At 46.7% G+C, this 8,238-nt stretch overlaps 1 long non-coding RNA gene across 1 annotated transcript in view; it reads right to left on the bottom strand.

The window, feature by feature from the left end:
• LOC118159595 overlaps window positions 1–7,562 on the bottom strand; it is a 15,316-nt gene extending 7,754 nt beyond the window's left edge. Inside the window, exon 1 of the long non-coding RNA XR_004747172.1 lies at window positions 7,553–7,562. This is a non-coding gene — a long non-coding RNA (uncharacterized LOC118159595). The remainder of the gene's footprint in view (window positions 1–7,552) is intronic.
• Between the last annotated feature and the right edge of the window lie 676 nt (window positions 7,563–8,238).

Here is an 8,238-nt window from a genome sequence, read left to right as displayed (position 1 = left end):
CAGCTACTAGGAGGAAAAATAACTGTCCTAACTGAAACCAAGACATACAGTCTGCATTAAAGAGTAGCTACCACCACCAATTTAAAGCCAGCTAATAAAAAATTCAGACAAATTATTTTTCTAAATGACCAGACAGGCTCAGCCACATCTGCCCAGAGAGGTGGTAGAGTCTTCCTCCTTGGAGATCTCTGAAAGCTGCCTGGACGTGGTGCTGGACACCCAGCTCTGGGTGGTGCTGCTTGCACAAGGGGCTTAGACCAGATGACCTCCAGAGGTCCCTTCTGTCCTCAGCCATTCTCTAATTCTGTGACATTCAGCACACATTGCATGCACTGTAAATAACACATTGGTTTGGGGGCCCTCAGTGGACTGGTGCCTATTACACTGGTTTCTGCTGGTGGTGCATTTTCTCAGGGTTTGGGATTTTTAGTGGTGGGTGACCACAGCCATGCTCACAGCCCTGCTACAACTGCTGCCCTGCAGACCCAGCTTCCAGGAGCTGCAGATGTGAGAAACCCCAGTGCTAACAACAGCATTTGTTGTGCCTTTCACTCAGCCAAATTATTCTGCATTTGCCAGATTGCTGCTGTGCATTGTTCAGATCACAGGCCTGCAGAGCAGGAAAAAGTATTTTAGGAATGATTTGCATTTGAATACCCGTGTCTCCTTTCTCACTGAAGATATTAATGAAGACATCTGCATCTGTTCCACTGCCGCTAACTTCACCAGTGAACACTCAGACCATGTATTTGTTGACTGCAAGGAGAGAGGCAGAAATCCCAACTCATTAATAATTCAATGGTTAAAAAACATAATAGTACAAATCAATTCAGGCTGCGCTGTGCTATCTTGAAAGTACATCTGAACCACTGCTCCTGGATCCTTTAACACTGACCTTCAAACCTTTTTTCTCTTCTCCACAAGAGAAATAAAATCCACAGATAGAGACCCTGTCTATGACAGTGTCCATGGACAGAGAGACAGAGCTCTGGCACTTTGAGTATTTACTGCTCATGGCAAGAGGCAGAGATCACTCATTTACAAGCCCTGACATGGTGGGGGCCTTTTTTCACCAAAAAGCTGAAAGAGGTGAGAGGAAGGTGCAAATTTTGATGTTGATACATAGCCATTAAGTGAGCTCAGGCCTACACACAGGCATTGCTTTTTCTAAACATCAAAGAGTTACAGTCAGCCACCTGCTCAAGCTCAGACCTGACCCCTGTGGTCCAAATGCTGTCCTAGAGCTATTTTTGCAGCTTAGCTTGTATTAAGCCTGGCTGGTGACACCAAGTATTTTGAGGAAAGGTCAGTCGCACTACAGGATCCCCAAAACCTGAAAGGGACCACCTTGCTACTCTGTCCAGTTAAAAAAATAAAAATTATTTTCCATTTAATGAAAAAGCAGGAGTAAAGCCCAGGAGCTGTGACACTACAAAGCTACATCATGTGTGGCAGAAAGGAACACAAAAATCACAAGGGTGAACCACACTATGAACATTTCATACTCCCCACGTCAGTGAGTTTGAGATGCAAGCTCTTCAAGGGATCAGGATGGGACTAACATAGCTCCAAAGGACAGCAAGGGTTTGCTCACCTTTTTTTAAAATCAATAAGAAAACTGCCATGGCCTGCAGTGTGACCATATATGGGGCAAATGTGAGCAACTTTCAAAATCTACCACTGAAATCTACCTGACTACCTTGATCCTCCAAACAAACTCCACCATGACACACCTAGCACCATATCTTATGTGCAGCTCCAGGGCTAGAGACAGGCAGCAAAGCACAAAACAAAAATTATAGAGTAACGCAAAATCTACAGTACATGACCTGTTCTAAAGTATCTGTGATAGCCTGTGTTACTGAGTCCTGGCTAGCTGAAACCACAGGCTCTGTGCTCCATCACCTCTTCCCGTCCAACTCCTGGGCACTCTGCACATGCAAAAGGGACAAGCTCACAAACGACATCGCACGTCTCCCCTGAAAAAATAAAACTTTTTTCACCATGATCCAGGGTAAGCAAACTTTTCTCTTTTCCAGGTGAAAAGTTAGTGGAGAAGCTTGTCTGGGCTTCCCAGTCAGCACCAGAAACCAATTAATTCCCTCAGAAGCTACGGACCATCACAAACCCTGAGCTGCCATTCTCAGAGCAGGTCACCTGCCTCCTCCACCTTGATCAGTGTATAGTAAAAATTATTCTAAAAGACAGCAGACACTTTGGTGCACATGCTCCCCCCTGAGGCAAATGATGTGAGAGCAAATGTATGAGGAGTAGTTGTTGGACCATTCCCTGAATTATAAAGATACGCTCAGTTCCTGGGGTGAGAACAAGGACAGAGCGCAAAGAGAAGAGAAAATCACCTGTCATGGTTTAATGAATGTGCTCTGAAAAGGATAAAAATCGAGCTGACATTCTTGGTGCCCCATCACAAAATATACCATTACAAATAAAATGATAATGATAAAAGTGCAATAAATACTAAATAACAAGAAAGAGGAGAGCAGAACCTCCTCTTTCAAGGGAGCAATGTGATAATATTTCTCTTTAACTCTTTTTCTTCAGTTCAAAAAGCTCTCACAACCTGCTAGAGATACACCAACAGATTTCATTTGCATTAGCCAAGGATAGAGATGTTGCAATTTACAGCTCCCATGTGGTTACTGAACTGCTCCAACTAAAAGTGACCCACTGTACATCAGGATCTTCAATCACAGACCACATTTTTCAAGAAGCTTTGCTCTGTGCACCTCCTCTACATTATTTATTCTGATGTCAGTAATTAATTTTCAACTCCATTTTCCAGGGGCCAGATAGGATAAAAGGATCCACAGAAGGGCAAGCATCAGTGATCAAGGTTAGATTGCTCTTGTAGGATCAGGCTTTATGCCTCTAAATGTCTGGACGGATGCCTGAACACATGCAGCAAGGGGGACAGGTAGGGAACAAGTCAATAAAGAGCAATCAGCAGTAGTGCCCAGAAACAGGGTAGGAAGGGCACCTTGAAATACAGCTGATCATCAAGCAAAACCCTGGCAAAATTCTTAGCCCCATCTGATGCCTTGAGAAGGTTTTCAACATTGCTATATTTCAAATCTAAGACATACAATGTCATCATATGACAACTGCAAGAGTTTCACTCTGCCCCCTTACATATAAGCAAAACTGGGGCACACGACATATGTTTGGATGGTTCTTCTCCATGCTCCATACCTGTCCCGCTCAGCTCTGTGTGCAGGACCAGGTTTCATTCCATCATATTCAGAGAACAAGCAGGATCAAGCTGAGCCATGCTGGATTTTTGCCACCACCCTCTCCCTCTGCAATCCAGGACTCAGTTACAGCAGAGGGAGCAGCACTTCATTCTTCTCAGCGGTCAGTGCACATCAGTGCACCTCAGCTCATCTTGCAGAATTACATGGTGGAGATGCAAAATTTAAATAGAAAGAGATGCTACATCTCAAAAAGACGGAGGATTCAGCTGCTGAAAGCATGCAGAAAAATGCTCTCATTGCACCCAGGCAGAGATCTGGCTGAAGTCAAGCACACTTCATTTCAAGCATGGGTGGATGTCATTCCCTAGTCTGCAAGCCCTTGATCATAAATTGTCTGAAACGGTTTGTGGTGGTTTTACTCAGGTGGGCAGACGAGCTCCACCACCACCGTTCTCTCACTCCCCCTCCTCAAAGGGAAAGGGGAAGAAAAATACGATGCAAAGAGCTCAAGGGTTGAGATAAGGACGAGGAGATTGCTCAACAATTATTGTGATGGGCAAAATGGACTCAGAGTAGGGAGATAGTAAGATTCATTGCCTATTACTAACAAGTTAGAGAAGTGAGAAACAAAGGAAAGAAAACAAAAATGCCTTCCCCCCATCCACCCTCTTCTACCTCCTCCCCCCGAGCGGCGCAGGGGAATGGGGGTTGTGGTCAGTCTATAGCACTTCCTCTGCGCTGCTCCTTCCCAGTCACTCTCATCCCCTGTGCCGTGGGGTCCCTCCCACGGGATGCAGTTCTAAATGTGTTAATTTGATTCGTGTCAGCATTGTGAGTTGTGTTCATTTGATCCATGTCAGTATAGAACAATGATGGCATTACATGATGAAATGTAACTTTTAAGCTAAAAAAGAACACCAGTGTGCTCTTCTTTTGAACCATGCGAAGGAGGGAACAGGGGCCCAGCAGTGCATGTAAATAAAGATAAGGGGGAACAAGAACGGCTGATCCATGCATAAGAAGCTGCCCAAACCCTCTGGCACTCGGCCAAGAGACCACCAAATAAGGAGAAGAGGGGAGTTGAAGGGCGACTGAAGGACAAAGCCTGAGAGGAAGACTACGAGTCTTCAACATGAGCGACCCCCAAAGGGAACCCCAGAGACTGATGCTCATGTGTTCGGGGCCAAGATCAGATTTCAGGAACTAATTATAATAACCCTGCGTTTTCTAGAAATAGCGATGAATATGTATTAGGTTAGAAGTATAAAAAGTCAGCTGCCTGTTGTAGTTTAACCTGGCTGGCAGCTAAACACCACACAGCTGTTTGCTCACCCTCCCCCCTCCCTCTCTGGGATGGGGGAGAGAAACGGGAAAGTGAAGCCTGTGAGTTGAGATAAAGACAGTTTATTAAGATAGAAAATAATAATGATAATAATAATAATATGTACAAACAAGTGATGCACAATGCAATTGCTCACCACCCGCTGACCGATGCCCAGCCCAACCCCGAGCAGCCGGCCCCCCCACCCCGGCTAGCCACCCCTATATATTGTTTAGCATGACGTCAGATGGTATGGAATACCCCTTTGGCCAGTTTGGGTCAGCTGTCCTGGGTCTGTCCCCTCCCAGCTCTTGCTGCACCCCCAGCCTGCCCGCTGGCAGGACAGAGTGAGAAGCTGAAAAGTCCAGGGATACCGCCTGATGTGACGGTGTGCGTCTTGGTGGAGGAGAGACTCCCGGCGCACCCAGCGCTGTTTGCTTGCCTCTATTCGCTTAATAAATTACAAACTTTAATTAGAATCCTATTTGGGACTCAATCATTTATCACACAGTCCTTGCCGAACTGATCCGGCGTGGGCTTCCCACAGGCAGCAGGTCTACAAGAACGATAAGGGTCCAGATATGGGTCCGTACCACAGGGTCCATCCCTCAGGAGCAAACTGCTCCAACCTGGGTCCCCCAGAGGCAGTAGCTCCTGCCAGGTCACCTGCTCCTGCGTGGGCTCCTCTCCACAGGCTACACGTCCGGCCCCGAATCTGCTTCATAGGCTGCAGCATGGAACCCTGCTCCACCATGGTACTTCATGGATTGCAGGGAGACAGCCTGCTTCACCATGCTCCTCACCACAGGCCGCAGGGGACTTCTGCTCTGGCGCCTGGAGCACCTCTCCCCCTCCTTCTTCACTGACCTTAGCACCTGCAAGGCTGTTTCTCACTCCTCTCACTCTCCCAGCTGCTGGGGCAGCGTTTCCCCCCCCCCCCCCCCTTTCTTAAATATGCTCTCACCGAGGTACAAACAACATCACAACATCACTTATTGGCTCGGCTCTGGTCAGCAGTGGGGCCCTTACCTAACATGGGGCAGCTTCTAGCTTCTTCTCACAGAAGCCACCCCTATGGCCCCCTGCTACCAAAACCTTGCCACATAAACCCACTACACATCTTTTCAAAAATATCCACTTGGCTTTTTTAAATCTCAATACATGGCTCCAAGTTCATCTAATAAAAATACCGATCTCTATGTTTTTGTTTGGCTTTTTTTTTTTTTTTTTTTCCTGAATGCTTCTCCTAGCACCGGGAACATGTAAAATGCTAATGTAAGGCTGGTAAAACCTGTGACTCCATCTAGCAGTGCAGGCTCATTGCAGCACAGCCATGGAGAGGAGAGCTTTCCTAGAACTGAAATTAGCAGCTTCAGAGGCATGGACCATGAGATACTAAGAGAAAAACAGCTAACAACAATTTAACAGGAAGAGCATTAACTATTTTCTGCTGCTTTTCCTCTTCCCATTGCAACACACAATTAGAATTGTCCTATGTGGTTATAGCACCTTCCTTTTCTCTGCTGTGGCGTGTCTGCTCAGTTATGGACAATCCAACTGCCCCAACATCTCTCATCCAACATGCTGACACACACAAAGCTGTCCTGAGACGGCATTTGGAAACATTTCCAGGATGACATCTCAGGGAAGCAGTGGGGTGGCACTAACTGATATGACCTCACGGCATTAATTTAGCAGAGGTGTGATAGTCAAGCAGCTTGTCTGTTACTAATCAAGTCAGACACAGATTTCAACAGCTAAGAGGGAGGATGAACATTGCACCGTGGGCTAGATTTGGGTTCTTTACAGTGAGAACTAAGAGTTTTATTTTTGTGGAGAGCAGCAGTGCAGTGTTGCACTCCTGGGGAAGGAAGGGGTGCACCCTCCTGGTGCACCTCCTACATGCTGGTCCCATTGCCACCTCCATCCCAAGGAGACAGGGTGCAGCACTAACCTGGCACCTTGACCAGGATCTTTTTACCCAGCCCCACTACCCCCAAGGGCCCTCATGCATCCTCACCCCTGCCTGCGACGGTGGGAAATGCATGGAGGCATCCCATCCAAATCCTTCCACCTGCAAGCTGCAGCGGACTGCTCAACCATGTAAGATTCAGCTGTTAGTGCTGTTTATTTAGCAATATGATGTCATGGTCACCTGAAGCACCATAGGACGGAGTTGCCTAAGGAAATTTTGTGACTCAAATTATTTGGGGCACTAGGTAAGGTGTTTATGCGCAAACTGCAGAATTTGTAGCAGCAGGAAAACCAGATTTAGGCAGGGAAACAAACTTGATCGTGCTTCATTACCTAGAGTTATCACCTCCTGAAGGGCACAGTGAATTCTCCGCTAGACATCCCTGCCTCCCTCCCCGGTGCATGACCTGCCATGGAGCAGGTTAGCAGCACAGCATCCAACAACCAGGAAATGTCACAGCCTTCAGAAGTGAAACATTCTGTGTTAAAAGCAGGGAACTAAGTTGTAGGCAGTGATAGATTCTTCTCATAAGGCAACTTTTAGCAATTATCCTTCTGTTTTCACAGCATGCCCAAGGGTGGTAATGTCTAAGATCCATCCTGTACTGCTCAGCACCAAGCAGGCAGATTTTGGAGCAGAGGGGAGGGGAACGGGTAGGGAATAGGAAACACTGATGTCCCTGAATTGCTGCTGCCAAAGAAATATGTGTGCGGCTAGTATGAAAAACAAAAAGAATTGCTGCTAGAGGGAGAGGCAGGGGCTGGAAGCAAGAAGCAGTTTCATCCTGAGCTTGCCACTGTCTTTTTGCACAAGTTCAGAAAGGTGGTTGAACGTCCACATGCCTCAGTTCCTCGCTGTCAGATCAAATCAGTCATTCCAGCCCATCGAAAACAGTCCGGCAAAATATCTCCTTGATGAGTTGTCAAAATGGAAGATCCTTTATACCACTTCTGAGAGCATATTCTTTGGTGACAGCTGGTCAGAGCAACCTTAAAGGTCAGACAGCCTATGGTTAGGCACAAAACCTATGGCTTCCCAACACACTTGATTCAGAGCAAGCATTTGAATCTCTCTTTCCTGTACTAGAAGAGAGCCCATCTCCACCAAGCTAACACCACCTCCTCCTAGATGCTCTTCTGGTGGGGATTCCTTACCACATGGTCATTGGACACAGCACTACCTCAGGAGTTTTTAAAAACACTGCAGAGAAGAAAACTGGCCCAGCCTTAGTCATTACAGCTCTCTCCACTACAGTAGCAGGGACCGTAGAGATAAGTGCATGGAACAAGATATAAGGAGAACCTAAAGCAACCCCTGTAAGAGCAGAGGAGCTCAGTTATTACCTCTGCCTCCAAAGCATGGTCCACTGTTGCATAAAGCAACCACACACAGTTAAGGAAGATTTTTACCCCCATCCAGCAAAGAGCTGAATTCAAAGAGTAGGTTAAGATCTTGTGAATAATTAATCTCTGACAGGAGTAATTGACAACTATCATTCTTAATGGGCTGCACCCTCACTGGTGGTGAACGCCTTCTTAAACCAAGGGTTCAGACTGGAAATTCAGATTACATGCACGCTTGGAGTGCAGGGGATGCTGATGAAAGAGCTTTGCACTGCTTTTTGGCCATCAGCACCTGTTGTGGTTTAACCCAGCTGGCAGCTAAGCACCACACAGCCATTTGCTCACCCTCCCCCCTCCCTCTCTGGGATGGGAGGAGAGAATTAGAAA

The sequence above is a fragment of the Oxyura jamaicensis genome, unplaced genomic scaffold, assembly GCF_011077185.1.
Source record: "Oxyura jamaicensis isolate SHBP4307 breed ruddy duck unplaced genomic scaffold, BPBGC_Ojam_1.0 oxyUn_random_OJ71193, whole genome shotgun sequence".
NCBI classification, from domain to species: Eukaryota; Metazoa; Chordata; class Aves; order Anseriformes; family Anatidae; genus Oxyura; species Oxyura jamaicensis.
This window is presented reverse-complemented; position numbering and strand designations above follow the sequence as displayed.